The 16786-nt window shown below is 41.3% G+C and overlaps 1 pseudogene across 1 annotated transcript in view; it reads left to right on the forward strand.

Moving 5' to 3' along the window:
• The first annotated feature begins 1769 nt into the window (after nt 1-1769).
• LOC110534821 (serine/threonine-protein kinase DCLK1-like) overlaps nt 1770-16786 on the forward strand; it is a 123050-nt pseudogene continuing 108033 nt past the window's right edge. Inside the window, exons 1-2 of the transcript XR_016484077.1 lie at nt 1770-2210; nt 12581-12939. The product of XR_016484077.1 is annotated as a serine/threonine-protein kinase DCLK1-like (transcript). The remainder of the gene's footprint in view (nt 2211-12580; nt 12940-16786) is intronic.

Raw genomic sequence — 16786 nt, forward strand, 5'->3', positions numbered from 1 at the left:
GTTATATACAGAGGGTACAGGTACTGAGTCAATGTACAGGAGGCTCCCGATGTATGGGAGGTTATATACAGAGGGTACAGGTACTGAGTCAATGTACAGGAGGCTCCCGATGTATGGGAGGTTATATACAGAGGGTACAGGTACTGAGTCAATGTACAGGAGGCTCCCGATGTATGGGAGGTTATATACAGAGGGTACAGGTACTGAGTCAATGTACAGGAGGCTCCCGATGTATGGGAGGTTATATACAGAGGGTACAGGTACTGAGTCAATGTACAGGAGGCTCCCGATGTATGGGAGGTTATATACAGAGGGTACAGGTACTGAGTCAATGTACAGGAGGCTCCCGATGTATGGGAGGTTATATACAGAGGGTACAGGTACTAAGTCAATGTACAGGAGGCTAAATACAGGAGGTGCCGGTACACATTCCTCCCCATCCTGCTCTAGTCCAGACGTCTTTTATTGATAATGACAGAGTTAAAGCTGCCCTGACAGCTCGAGGCTGGGGGGGCGTGCTGCGCATGAGGGGGTTGAGCGGGTGCGGGCCATTAGCACGAGCCCGAGGTGTGCCCAGCCTCCACGCACGCACTCTCTCTCTCTCTCACGCCCATGCACACACAATCTCACTGGTAGTGATGGTGGTGGAGGGGAGAAGGAAAAACAAAAGTGCTGGTCTGCGCTGTTCTGTGGTAGCTGCGGTGTCTGATAAACGTCAGGAAAGAGGCAACGGTCCCGAGTCTACACTTTACTGGCTACTGTTTACTGAAACCCATTATTCTGTTTTCTGGGGAAATACACGCAGCAAGACTGGAGGCGACAGAATCCTTAGTGAATCACGTAGGTAAGCAAACTATGAAAAACAATCATTTATTGCATTGATATAAGCAACACAAAACAACGCATCGCTTCTATCCATTTCGCTCTCATTTTCTATGCAGCTGTTATTTTTAATGTAACCTTTATTAAACTAGGCAAGTCATTTAACAGCAAATGTGTATTTACAATGACGGCCTACCGGGGGAAGTGCCTTGTTCAGGGGAAGAACAACAGATGTTTATCATGTCAGCTCGGGGATTCGACCCAGCAACGTTTCGGGTTACTGGCCCACCGCTGTAACTAGGCTACCTGCCGCACCATTATTAGAAGTGTGTCATTCACAAATCCGTCACTGTGGTAGAAAATCATTGTTGATTCGTTGATATGACTCTAATGTTGATCAGTTTGTTCGAAACAGTTGAAAGTGGTCTCCCTGCACTTATTGGACAATGTGAAACCTCTATGTTGTCAATTGGACACAATAACACAATCAAACATGTTCTTAGATGTAATATTAATCTTGTTTATCATTCATCTTTTTTTGTCTCAGTTTTTGGATGTGTTTTGAATTGTAATCGAAGAGCTTCGTAAACAATTGGATAGGTAGTGATTGTGGTCAAGCGGAGACTCCCTGCAGTATCTCTGCTCTGGTCTCTTGTGCGCAGCATTTACATATTTATAAAGCAACAGAAAGCACATGGCTATCGGACTAAGACCAGTCACTAATTCTCTGCTTCCCTTGCAACCCCATGACATACCATGCCTAGCCAAGCCTACTATACATAATCTGTCATTAGCAAGTTATTTTGAGACCGCGGACACTAGTCCTGGCTAACAGAGATAGACCGCGGCTTTCTGGACAAACCGGGACATTGAAACTAAAACCCGTGTTGTTTGGACACCATTTTTACACATTTTATCCGGAATATCTCTCTGATTATCACGGGACATGTTTGTTTAGTTGGTTACATTTTATTATCTATTTCTTTATTTAGATAGTGTAGCTGTGCTTGTGACCTTCGGCAGTGAGATGGAGCTGGAGCATTTCGACGAGCGGGACAAATCGCAACGGAACAGCCGAGGAGGGGGCAGGCTGAACGGGGTGACCAGCCCGACACACAGCGCCCACTGCAGCCTCTACCGTTCCCGGACACTCAAGAACCTCAGCTCAGAGAAGAAGGCCAAGAAGGTCCGCTTCTACCGCAACGGGGACCGCTACTTTAACGGGATAGTGTACGCCATCTCAGTGGAGCGGTTCCGGTCGTTTGACGCGCTGCTGGCGGACCTAACCCGCACGCTGTCTGATAATGTGAATCTGCCGCAGGGCGTCAGGACCATTTACTCCGCGGACGGAACCAAAAAGATCACCAGCACCGATCAACTGTTGGAGGGTAATATAATGCTTTAATTACTTTGGAAAACTGTCTCTCTCTCGCTCTCTCTCTGTCTCGCTCTCTCTCATTGGATCTGGGTAGAGTATGGTTGATGATAAATTAGTGCCTATACACTGAGTGAACAAAACATTAAGAACACCTTTCTATTATTGAGTTGGGTGTCAACAGGGATACTGGCCCATGTTGATTCCAACGCTTCCCACAGTTGTGTCAACAGGGATACTGGCCCATGTTGACTCCAACACTTCCTACAGTTGTGTCAACAGGGATACTGGCCCATGTTGACTCCAACGCTTCCTACAGTTGTGTCAACAGGGATACTGGCCCATGTTGACTCCAACGCTTCCTACAGTTGTGTCAACAGGGATACTGGCCCATGTTGACTCCAACGCTTCCTACAGTTGTGTCAACAGGGATACTGGCCCATGTTGACTCCAACGCTTCCCACAGTTGTGTCAACAGGGATACTGGCCCATGTTGACTCCAACACTTCCTACAGTTGTGTCCAGTTGGCTGGATGTCCTTTGGGTTGTGGACCATTCTTGATACACACAGGAAACTGTTGAGTGAGGAAAAACCCAGCAGCGTTGCAGTTCTTGACACAAACCGGTGCGCCTGGCACCTACTACCATACCCCGTTCAAAGGCGCTTAAATAGTTTGTCTTGCCCATTCACCCTCTGAAAGACACACACACACACAATCCATGTCTCAACTGTCTCAAGGCTTAAAAATCATTCTTTAACCACGTGTCTCCTCCCCTTCATCTACACTGATTGAAGTGGATTTAACAGGTGACATCAATAAGGGATCATATCTTTCACCTGGATTCACCTGGTCAGTCTATGTCATGGAAAGAGCAGGTGTTCCTAATGTTTTGTACACTCAGTGTAGACGGGTTGGTTGTTTAGCAACAAGAGGAGGTGACTAGACTAGGGCCGTATCCACATTGTTATAGAGGAGGTGACTAGACTAGGGCCGTATCCACATTGTTATAGAGGAGGTGACTAGACTAGGGCCGTATCCACATTGTCATAGAGTAGGTGACTAGACTAGGGCCGTATCCACATTGTTATAGAGGAGGTGACTAGACTAGGGCCGTATCCACATTGTTATAGAGGAGGTGACTAGACGAGTTCCGCGTCCACATTGTTATATAGTGTCCACATTGTTATATAGTGTCCACATCGTTATATAGTGTCCACATTGTTATATAGTGTCTTCCCAGATTTTGTTACGTTAGTCTTATTCTAAAATGGATTGAAATGTTTTTTTCCCCTCATCAATCTACACACAATACCCCATAATAACATCACAATACCCCATAATGACATCACAATACCCCATAATGACATCACAATACCCCATAATGACAATGCAAAAACAGGTTTATATAAAAAATATATTTTTTTTTTGCACATTTACATAAGTATTCAGACCCTTTACTTTGTTACTTTTGTTGACAAACCTTTTTTGCAGCGATTACAGCCTCGAGTCTTCTTGGGTTTGATGCTACAAGCTTGGCACACCTGTATTTGGGGAGTTTATCCCATTCCTCTCTGCAGATCCTTTCAAGCTCTGTCAGGTTGGATGGGGAGCGTCGCTGCACAGCTATTTTCAGGTCTCTCCAGAGCTGTTAGATCGGTTTCAAGTCCGGGCTCTTGCTGGGCCACTCAAGAACATTCAGAGACTAGTCCCGAAGCCACTCCTGTGTTGTCTTGGCTGTGTGCTTAGGGTCGTTGTCCTGTTGGAAGGTGAACCTTCACCCCAGTCTGAGGTCCCAAGCGCTCTGGAGCAGGTTTTCATGTACTTCTGTACTTTGCTCTTTTTATCTTTGCCTCGATGCTGACTAGTCTTCCAGTCCCTGCTGCTGAAAAACATCCCCACAGCATGATGCTGCCACCACAATACTTCACCATAGGGATGGTGCCAGGATTCTTCCAGACCTGACACTTGGCTTTCAGGTCAAAGAGTTCAATCTTGGTTTCATCAGACCAGATAATCTTGTTTCTCATGGTCTGAGAGTCTTGAGGAGCCTTTTTTCCAAGCGGGCTGTCAGGTGCCTTTTACTGAGGAGTGACTTCCGTCTATCCACTCTACCATTAAGGCCTGATTGGTATAGTGCTGCAGAGATGGTTGTCCTTCTGGAAGGTTCTCCCATCTCCATAGAGGAACTAGTGTTAGTCATTGAGTTCAGTTACCTTAGCTTTCTTGGGAACAGGAACAATGGTGGCCATCTTGAAGCATGTGGGAACAGCAGACAGGGATAAGGATTGATTGAATATGTCCGTAAACACACCAGCCAGCTGGTCTGCGCATGCTCTGTGGACGTGGCTAGGGATGCCGTCTCGGCAACACGTTTAAACGTTTTACTCACGTCGGCCATGGAGAAGGAAAGCCCACAGTCTTTGGAAGCGGGCCACGTTGGTGGCACTGTATTGTCCTCAAAACACTCAAAGAGGTTGTTTAATTTGTCTGGAAGCAAGACGTTGTTGTCCACGGTGGGGCTGGTTGTCTTTTTGTAATCCGTGATTGACTGTAGACCCTGCCACATACATCTCGTGTCTGAGCCGTTGAATTGCGACTCTACTTGGTCTCTGTACTGACGTTTTGCTTCTTTGATTGCCTTACGGAGGGAATAACTACACTGTTTGCATTCTGCCATGTTTCCAGTCGCCTTGCTGTGATTAAATGTGGTAGTAAGTGCTTTTTAGTTTTTCACAAATGCTGCCATCAATCCACGGTTTCTGGTTAGGGAAGGTTTTAATAGTCACAGTGGGCACAACATCTCCCGTACACTTCCTTATAAACTCGCTCACCACGTCAGCGTTTACGTCAATGTTATCCTCTGAGGCTATCCAGAACATGTTCCAGTCTACATGATCGGACCAGCATGGGCGTTTCCTGTTTTAGTTTCTGCCTATTGGAAGGGAAGATACAAGATGGAGTCATGGTTGATTTTTGCCAAAAGGAGGTCGGGGATAGGGCCTTGTATGCATCACAGAAGTTACAGCAGAAATGGTTGAAGTGTTACTCGCTCGTGTACTGCAATCGGTATGCTGATAGAATTTAGGTAGCCTTGTTCTCAAATTAACTTTGTTAAAATCCCCAGCTACAATAAATGCAGCCTCAGGATATATTGTTTCCAGTTTGTATAAAGTCCAGTGAAGTTCCTTGATGGCCGTCTTGGTATCCGCTTGCAGGGGGATATACACTGCTGTGACAATAACTGAGGAGAGTTCCCTTGGGAGATAATACGTCGGCATTTGATTGTGAGGAATTCTAGGTCAGGTGAATAATAACGCTTAAGGTTTTCTGGACTAACAATGTAAGAAATAATATATAAATAAAACAAGATACTGCACAGTTTCCTAAGGACTAGAAGCGAAGATGCCATCTCTATCGGTGCCATCTTGAAATCTTCTTCTTGGTCACCTCCCTGACCAAGGCCCTTCTCCCCCGATTGCTCAGTTGTCCAAGCCGCCAGCTCTAGGAAGAGTCAAACTACTTCCATTTAAGAATGATGGAGGACACTGTCTTCTTGGGGACCTTCAATGCTGCAGACATTTTTTGGTACCCTTCCCCAGATCTGTGCCTCGACACAATCCTGTCTCGGAGCGCTACGGACAATTCCTTCGACCTCATGGCTTGTATTTTGCTCTGACATGCACTGTCAACTGTGGGACATTATATAGACAGATGTGTGCCTTTCCAAATCATGTACAACCAATTGAAAATACTACAGGTGAACTCCAATCAAGTTGTAGAAACATCTCAAGGATGATCAATGGAAACAGGATTCACCTCAATTTCCAGTCTCATAGCGAAGGATCTGAATAATTGTATTTTTGTTTTTTATATTTAATACAGTTGCAAAAAAATAAAATTAAAACCTGTTAGCTTTCTCATTATGGGGTATTGTGTGTAGATTTCTTATGATTTTTAATTTATTTAATCAATTTTAGAATAAGGCTGTAACGTAACAAAATGTTGAAAAAGTCAAGGGGTCAGAATACTTTCCAAATCCACTGTACCTTCACACCAACCTTGTGCCACACCGGGATATTCGGTAATACCGTTACCGAACACAAGGGGGCGCTATGTTCAAACCCTATTGTGCCTCTGTAATCCAAAGGTTAGCAATGCTAACAACTACATGTAAAAAGCACATAGAGAATGTTAACTAAATGCTAGTGAGCGCAATGCAAAAACATATTATACAGTCTCTGCCCTAAACTATTTGTAGGACAGACATCCTAGCTCATAAAGTTATATAAATAACTGAAGAATGCTACTCACAGGTCGCTGCATGCTCCAAACAAATATTAGCCAGCAAGGCTCTTGATCCAAAAGGGATTCTCTACCAAGCAAAACATGATTTTGGAAGACGCTAACCACTTAGCTAGGTAGCTAACTACCTGCTAAGTAAGCAAACCAAATGCACAACTGCAGAGCATTTTGCACATGTTAGACAGTTAACTTAATAGTTATGAGATATCTAGCTGGCAAATATTTAGTTGTGAATTCCATACTGGAACTAGATCACCAGGAGCATGCTGGACAATAGAGAGTGACTCACAAGGCTCCGGTCCCTGTGACTGGGGACCACCAGGAGCATGCTGGACAATAAGGCTCCGGTCCCTGTGACTAGGGACCACCAGGAAGATGCTGGACAATAGAGGGTGACTCACAAGGCTCCGGTCCCTGTGACTGGCGACCACCAGGAGCATGCTAGACAATAAGGCTCCGGTCCCTGTGACTGGCGACCACCAGGAGCATGCTAGACAATAAGGCTCCGGTCCCTGTGACTGGGGACCACCAGGAGCATGCTGGACAACAAGGCTCCGGTTCCTGTGACTGGGGACCACCAGGAGCATGCTGGACAACAAGGCTCCGGTTCCTGTGACTGGGGACCACCAGGAGCATGCTGGACAACAAGGCTCCGGTTCCTGTGACTGGGGACCACCAGGAGCATGCTGGGCAACAAGGCTCCGGACCCTGTGACTAGGGACCACCAGGAGCATGCTGGACAATAAGGCTCCGGTCCCTGTGACTGGGGACCACCAGGAGCATGCTGGACAACAAGGCTCCGGTCCCTGTGACTAGGGACCACCAGGAGCATGCTGGACAACAAGGCTCCGGTCCCTGTGACTAGGGACCACCAGGAGCATGCTGGACAATAGAGAGTGACTAACAAGGCTCCGGTCCCTGTGACTGGGGACCACCAGGAAGCTTCATAATGAAATAATGATGTGAAAGATGAACTGAAGAAGATATTCATCTTTATCTCATAACGTATTGATTAATAAAGTATTGAATAATAACGTATTGAATAATAACGTATTGAATAATAACGTATTGAATAATAACGTATTGATTAATAACGTATTGATTAATAACGTATTGAATAATAACGTATCAAATAATAACGTATTGATTAATAACGTATTGAATAATAACGTATTGATTAATAACGTATTGATTAATAACGTATTGATTAATAACGTATTGATTAATAACGTATTGATTAATAACGTATTGGTTAATAACGTATTGATTAATAACGTATTGATTAATAACGTATTGAATAATAACGTATCAAATAATAACGTATTGATTAATAACGTATTGAATAATAATGTATTGAATAATAACGTATTGATTAATAACGTATTGATTAATAACGTATTGAATAATAACGTATCAAATAATAACGTATTGATTAATAACGTATTGAATAATAACGTATTGATTAATAACGTATCAAATAATAACGTATTGATTAATAACGTATTGAATAATAACGTATTGAATAATAACGTATTGATTAATAACGTATTGAATAATAATGTATTGAATAATAATGTATTGAATAATAATGTATTGAATAATAACGTATTGATTAATAACGTATTGAATAATAACGTATTGATTAATAACGTATTGAATAATAACGTATTGATTAATAACGTATTGAATAATAACGTATTGAATAATAACGTATTGATTAATAACGTATTGATTAATAACGTATCAAATAATAACGTATTGATTAATAACGTATTGAATAATAACGTATTGAATAATAACGTATTGATTAATAACGTATTGAATAATAATGTATTGAATAATAATGTATTGAATAATAATGTATTGAATAATAATGTATTGAATAATAATGTATTGAATAATAACGTATTGATTAATAACGTATTGAATAATAACGTATCAAATAATAACGTATTGAATAATAACGTATTGAATAATAACGTATTGAATAATAACGTATTGATTAATAACGTATTGAATAATAATGTATTGAATAATAATGTATTGAATAATAATGTATTGAATAATAACGTATTGAATAATAACGTATTGAATAATAACGTATTGATTAATAACGTATTGATTAATAACGTATTGAATAATAACGTATCAAATAATAACGTATTGATTAATAACGTATTGAATAATAACGTATTGATTAATAACGTATTGATTAATAACGTATTGATTAATAACGTATTGATTAATAACGTATTGATTAATAACGTATTGGGTAATAACGTATTGATTAATAACGTATTGATTAATAACGTATTGAATAATAACGTATTGAATAATAACGTATTGAATAATAACGTATTGATTAATAACGTATTGAATAATAACGTATTGATTAATAATGTATTGAATAATAACGTATTGAATAATAACGTATTGAATAATAACGTATTGAATAATAACGTATTGACTAATAACGTATCAAATAATAACGTATTGATTAATAACGTATTGATTAATAACGTATTGAATAATAACGTATTGAATAATAACGTATTGATTAATAACGTATCAAATAATAACGTATTGAATAATAACGTATTGATTAATAACGTATTGAATAATAACGTATTGAATAATAACGTATTGCGCACGTTGACTGCAGGTATTCACTTAAAAAGTAGCTACAACAACAAAAACATTGAATAAATAGTTTCAGTGGTATTTAAAAATTGTCCCGTGGCTATTTCCAAATACTTCTCCCTGTCTCTCTCCCCCTTCTCCCTGTCTCTCTCCCCCATCTCACCCTCCCCGTCTCCCTGTCTCTCTCTCCCCCATCTCCCCCTCCCCTTCTCCCTGTCTCTCTCCCCCATCTTCCCCTCCCCTTCTCTCTGTCTCTCTCCCCCTTCTCCCTGTCTCTCTCCCCATCTCACCCTCCCCGTCTCCCTGTCTCTCTCCCCCATCTCACCCTCCCCGTCTCCCTGTCTCTCTCCCCCATCTCCCCCTCCCCTTCTCCCTGTCTCTCTCCCCCATCTTCCCCTCCCCTTCTCCCTGTCTCTCTCCCCCATCTCCCCCTCCCCTTCTCCCTGTCTCTCTCCCCCATCTCCCCCTCCCCTTCTCCCTGTCTCTCTCCTCTATCTCCCCCTCCCCGTATCTCTCTTCTATCTCCCCCTCCCCGTCTCTCTCCTCTATCTCCCCCCGTCTCTCTCCTCTATCTCCCCCTCCACGTCTCTCTCCTCTATCTCCCCCTCCCCGTCTCTCTCTTCTATCTCCCCCATCTCCCCTTCTCCCCCTCTCTCTGCCCCATCTCTCCTTCTCCCTGTCTCTCTCCCCCTCCCCTTCTCCCTGTCTCTCTCTCTCATCTCCCCTTCTCCCTGTCTCTCTCCCCCATCTCTCTCCCCCTCTCCTACTCCCTGTCTCTCTCCCCATCTCCCCTTCTCCCTGTCTCTCTCCCCCATCTCCCCTTCTCCCTGTCTCTGTCCCCCATCTCTCCTTCTTCCTGTCTCTCTCCCCCATCTCCCGTTCTCCCTGTCTCTCCCCCCATCTCTCTCCCCCTCTCCTTCTCCCTGTCTCTCTCCCCTTCTCCCCGTCTCTCTCCCTTATCTCCCCTTCTCCCTGTCTCTCTCCCCCTCCCCTTCTCCCTGTCTCTCTCTCTCATCTCCCCTTCTCCCTGTCTCTCTCCCCCATCTCTCTCCCCCTCTCCTACTCCCTGTCTCTCTCCCCATCTCCCCTTCTCCCTGTCTCTCTCCCCCATCTCCCCTTCTCCCTGTCTCTCTCCCCCATCTCTCCTTCTTCCTGTCTCTCTCCCCCATCTCCCGTTCTCCCTGTCTCTCCCCCCCATCTCTCTCCCCCTCTCCTTCTCCCTGTCTCTCTCCCCCATCTACCCTTCCCCCTGTCTCTCTCCCCTTCTCCCCGTCTCTCTCCCCTTCTCCCTGTCTCATTCCCCCATCTCCCCTTCTCCCTGTCTTTCTCCCCCATCTCCCCTTCTCCCTGTCTCTCTCCCCCATCTCCCTGTCTCTCTCCCCCATCTCCCCTTCTCCCTGTCTCTCTCCCCCTCTCCTTCTCCCTGTCTCTCTCCCCCATCTCCCCTTCTCCCTGTCTCTCTCCCCCATCTCCCCTTCTCCCTGTCTCTCTCCCCCATCTCCCCTTCTCCCTGTCTCTCTCCCCCATCTCCCCTTCTCCCTGTCTCTCTCCCCCTTCTCCCTGTCTCTCTCCCCCTTCTCCCTGTCTCTCTCCTCCTTCTCCCTGTCTCTCTCCCCCTTCTCCCTGTCTCTCTCCTCCTTCTCCCTGTCTCTCTCCCCCTTCTCCCTGTCTCTCTCCCCCTTCTCCCTGTCTCTCTCCCCCATCTCACCCTCCCTGTCTCCCTGTCTCTCTCTCCCCCATCTCCCCCTCCCCTTCTCCCTGTCTCTCTCCCCCATCTTCCCCTCCCCTTCTCTCTGTCTCTCTCCCCCTTCTCCCTGTCTCTCTCCCCCATCTCACCCTCCCCGTCTCCCTGTCTCTCTCTCCCATCTCACCCTCCCCGTCTCCCTGTCTCTCTCCCCCATCTCCCCCTCCCCTTCTCCCTGTCTCTCTCCCCCATCTTCCCCTCCCCTTCTCCCTGTCTCTCTCCCCCATCTCCCCCTCCCCTTCTCCCTGTCTCTCTCCCCCATCTCCCCCTCCCCTTCTCCCTGTCTCTCTCCTCTATCTCCCCCTCCCCGTATCTCTCTTCTATCTCCCCCTCCCCGTCTCTCTCCTCTATCTCCCCCCGTCTCTCTCCTCTATCTCCCCCTCCACGTCTCTCTCCTCTATCTCCCCCTCCCCGTCTCTCTCTTCTATCTCCCCCATCTCCCCTTCTCCCCCTCTCTCTGCCCCATCTCTCCTTCTCCCTGTCTCTCTCCCCCTCCCCTTCTCCCTGTCTCTCTCTCTCATCTCCCCTTCTCCCTGTCTCTCTCCCCCATCTCTCTCCCCCTCTCCTACTCCCTGTCTCTCTCCCCATCTCCCCTTCTCCCTGTCTCTCTCCCCCATCTCTCCTTCTTCCTGTCTCTCTCCCCCATCTCCCGTTCTCCCTGTCTCTCCCCCCATCTCTCTCCCCCTCTCCTTCTCCCTGTCTCTCTCCCCTTCTCCCCGTCTCTCTCCCTTATCTCCCCTTCTCCCTGTCTCTCTCCCCCTCCCCTTCTCCCTGTCTCTCTCTCTCATCTCCCCTTCTCCCTGTCTCTCTCCCCCATCTCTCTCCCCCTCTCCTACTCCCTGTCTCTCTCCCCATCTCCCCTTCTCCCTGTCTCTCTCCCCCATCTCCCCTTCTCCCTGTCTCTCTCCCCCATCTCTCCTTCTTCCTGTCTCTCTCCCCCATCTCCCGTTCTCCCTGTCTCTCCCCCCCATCTCTCTCCCCCTCTCCTTCTCCCTGTCTCTCTCCCCCATCTCCCCTTCTCCCTGTCTCTCTCCCCCATCTACCCTTCCCCCTGTCTCTCTCCCCTTCTCCCCGTCTCTCTCCCCTTCTCCCTGTCTCATTCCCCCATCTCCCCTTCTCCCTGTCTTTCTCCCCCATCTCCCCTTCTCCCTGTCTCTCTCCCCCATCTCCCTGTCTCTCTCCCCCATCTCCCCTTCTCCCTGTCTCTCTCCCCCTCTCCTTCTCCCTGTCTCTCTCCCCCATCTCCCCTTCTCCCTGTCTCTCTCCCCCATCTCCCCTTCTCCCTGTCTCTCTCCCCCATCTCCCCTTCTCCCTGTCTCTCTCCCCCATCTCCCCTTCTCCCTGTCTCTCTCCCCCTTCTCCCTGTCTCTCTCCCCCTTCTCCCTGTCTCTCTCCTCCTTCTCCCTGTCTCTCTCCCCCTTCTCCCTGTCTCTCTCCTCCTTCTCCCTGTCTCTCTCCCCCTTCTCCCTGTCTCTCTCCTCCTTCTCTCTGTCTCTCTCCCCCATCTCCCCTTCTCCCTGTCTCTCTCCCCCATCTCCCTGTCTCTCTCCCCCATCTCCCCTTCTCCCTGTCTCTCTCCCCTTCACCCTGTCTCTCTCCCCCATCTCCCCTTCTCCCTGTCTCTCTCCCCTTCTCTCTGTCTCTCTCCCCCATCTCCCCTTCTCCCTGTCTCTCTCCCCCATCTCCCCTCCCCAGGCGAGAGCTACGTGTGCGGCTCCATTGAGGTCTTCAAGAAGCTTGACTACACCAAGAACGTCAACCCCAACTGGTCTGTGAACGTCAAAGCTTCGTCTGGGGCGGCCGCCCGCGGGCCCCTTTCTCTGGGCAGCTCCAAGGCCGGACCGCCAGACACCCGGGACCAGGGGGTGAAGGATTTCATCCGGCCCAAGCTGGTGACGGTGGTGCGGAGCGGGGTGAAGCCCAGGAAGGCTGTACGGATTCTGCTCAATAAGAAGACGGCCCATTCATACGAACAGGTCCTCACCGACATCACGGAGGCCGTCAAACTGGACTCTGGGGTGGTGAAGAAGATCTATACACTGGATGGAAAACAGGTGAGCGATGGAGAGAGAGAATGGGAGAGAGGAGAAAGAGAGAATGGGAGAGGGGAGAAAGAGAGAATGGGAGAGGGGAGAAAGAGAGAATGGGAGAGGGGAGAAAGAGAGAATGGGAGAGGGGAGAAACAGAGAATGGGAGAGAGGAGAAACAGAGAATGGGAGAGGGGAGAAAGAGAGAATGGGAGAGGGGAGAAAGAGAGAATGGGAGAGGGGAGAAAGAGAGAATGGGAGAGGGGAGAAAGAGAGAATGGGAGAGGGGAGAAAGAGAGAATGGGAGAGGGGAGAAAGAGAGAATGGGAGAGAGGAGAAAAAGAGAATGGGAGAGAGGAGAAACAGAGAATGGGAGAGGGGAGAAAGAGAGAATGGGAGAGGGGAGAAACAGAGAATGGGAGAGAGGAGAAACAGAGAATGGGAGAGGGGAGAAAGAGAGAATGGGAGAGGGGAGATACAGAGAAAGGGAGAGGGGAGAGAGCAGAGAGACAGAGATGGGCTGTAGTTGTGTTGCTATAGAAAGGAACCAACAGAAGGAGGTCCTGCCTCATACAGTATGCTGCTGGTTAGTCTCTGTCTGATATGGATTCATACAGTATGCTACTGGTTAGTCTCTCAGTCTGGTATGGATTCATACAGTATGCTGCTGGGTTAGTCTCTGTCTGGTATGGATTCATACAGTATGCTGCTGGTTAGTCTCAGTCTGGCATGGATTCATACAGTATGCTGCTGGTTAGTCTCAGTCTGGTATGGATTCATACAGTATGCTGCTGGTTAGTCTCAGTCTGGTATGGATTCATACAGTATGCTGCTGGGTTTGTCTCTCTGTCTGGTATGGATTCATACAGTATGCTGCTGGTTAGTCTCTGTCTGGTATGGATTCATACAGTATGCTGCTGGTTAGTCTCTGTCTGGTATGGATTCATACAGTATGCTGCTGTTTAGTCTCAGTCTGGTATGGATTCATACAGTATGCTGCTGGTTAACTCTGTCTGGTATGGATTCATACAGTATGCTGCTGGTTAGGCTCTGTCTGGTATGGATTCATACAGTATGCTGCTGGTTAGTCTCTGTCTGGTATGGATTCATACAGTATGCTGCTGGTTAGTCTCTGTCTGGTATGGATTCATACAGTATGCTTCTGTAGATAGTTGATATAGATCATGATTGTCATGATGTTATATAATACTATTATATTGCATCTATATTATACAGACTATTATATTATATTGACTATTATATTATATTGACTAATATATTATATTGACTAATATATTATATTGACTATTATGTTATATTGACTATTATATTATATTGACTAATATATTATATTGACTATTATATTATATTGACTATTATATTATATTATATTATATTATATTGACTAATATATTATATTGACTATTATATTATATTATATTGACTATTATATTATATTATATTGACTATTATATTATATTGACTATTATATTATATTGACTATTATATTATATTGACTATTATATTATATTGACTAATATATTATATTGACTATTATATTATATTATATTGACTATTATATTATATTGACTATTATATTATATTGACTATTATATTATATTGACTATTATATTATATTGACTAATATATTATATTGACTATTATATTATATTATATTGACTATTATATTATATTATATTGACTAATATATTATATTGACTATTATATTATATTGACTATTATATTATATTATATTGACTAATATATTATATTGACTAATATATTATATTGACTATTATATTATATTATATTGACTATTATATTATATTATATTGACTAATATATTATATTGACTATTATATTATATTATATTGACTATTATATTATATTGACTAATATATTATATTGACTATTATATTATATTGACTATTATGTTATATTGACTATTATATTATATTGACTAATATATTATATTGACTATTATATTATATTATATTGACTATTATATTATGTTATATTGACTATTATATTATATTGACTATTATATTATGTTATATTGACTATTATATTATATTGACTATTATATTATATTGACTAATATATTATATTGACTATTATATTATATTATATTGACTATTATATTATATTATATTGACTATTATATTATATTGACTATTATATTATATTGACTATTATATTATATTGACTATTATATTATATTGACTAATATATTATATTGACTATTATATTATATTATATTGACTATTATATTATATTATATTGACTAATATATTATATTGACTATTATATTATATTGACTATTATATTATATTGACTATTATATTATATTGACTATTATATTATATTGACTATTATATTATATTGACTATTATATTATGTTATATTGACTATTATGTTATATTGACTATTATATTATATTGACTATTATATTATATTGACTATTATATTATGTTATATTGACTATTATATTATATTGACTATTATATTATATTGACTATTATATTATATTGACTATTATATTATATTGACTATTATATTATGTTATATTGACTATTATATTATATTGACTATTATATTATATTGACTATTATATTATATTGACTATTATATTATGTTATATTGACTATTATATTATATTGACTATTATATTATATTGACTATTATATTATATTGACTATTATATTATATTGACTATTATGTTATATTGACTATTATATTATATTATATTGACTATTATATTATATTGACTATTATATTATATTGACTATTATGTTATATTGACTATTATATTATATTGACTATTATATTATATTGACTATTATATTATATTGACTATTATATTATGTTATATTGACTATTATGTTATATTGACTATTATATTATATTGACTATTATATTATATTGACTAATATATTATATTGACTATTATATTATATTGACTATTATATTATATTATATTATATTATATTGACTAATATATTATATTGACTATTATATTATATTATATTGACTATTATATTATATTATATTGACTATTATATTATATTATATTGACTATTATATTATATTGACTATTATATTATATTGACTATTATATTATATTGACTATTATATTATATTGACTAATATATTATATTGACTATTATATTATATTATATTGACTATTATATTATATTATATTGACTAATATATTATATTGACTATTATATTATATTGACTATTATATTATATTATATTGACTAATATATTATATTGACTAATATATTATATTGACTATTATATTATATTATATTGACTATTATATTATATTATATTGACTATTATGTTATATTGACTATTATGTTATATTGACTATTATATTATATTGACTATTATATTATATTGACTATTATATTATATTGACTATTATATTATATTGACTATTATATTATATTGACTATTATATTATATTGACTATTATATTATGTTATATTGACTATTATGTTATATTGACTATTATATTATATTGACTATTATATTATGTTATATTGACTATTATATTATATTGACTATTATATTATATTATATTGACTATTATATTATGTTATATTGACTATTATATTATATTGACTATTATGTTATATTGACTATTATGTTATATTGACTATTATATTATATTGACTATTATATTATATTATATTATATTATATTGACTAATATATTATATTGACTATTATGTTATATTGACTATTATGTTATATTGACTATTATATTATATTGACTATTATATTATGTTATATTGACTATTATATTATATTGACTATTATATTATATTGACTATTATATTATATTGACTATTATATTATGTTATATT

Source organism: Oncorhynchus mykiss, chromosome 10 (genome assembly GCF_057628025.1).
Source record: "Oncorhynchus mykiss isolate SJ-2025 chromosome 10, ASM5762802v1, whole genome shotgun sequence".
NCBI lineage: Eukaryota > Metazoa > Chordata > Actinopteri > Salmoniformes > Salmonidae > Oncorhynchus > Oncorhynchus mykiss.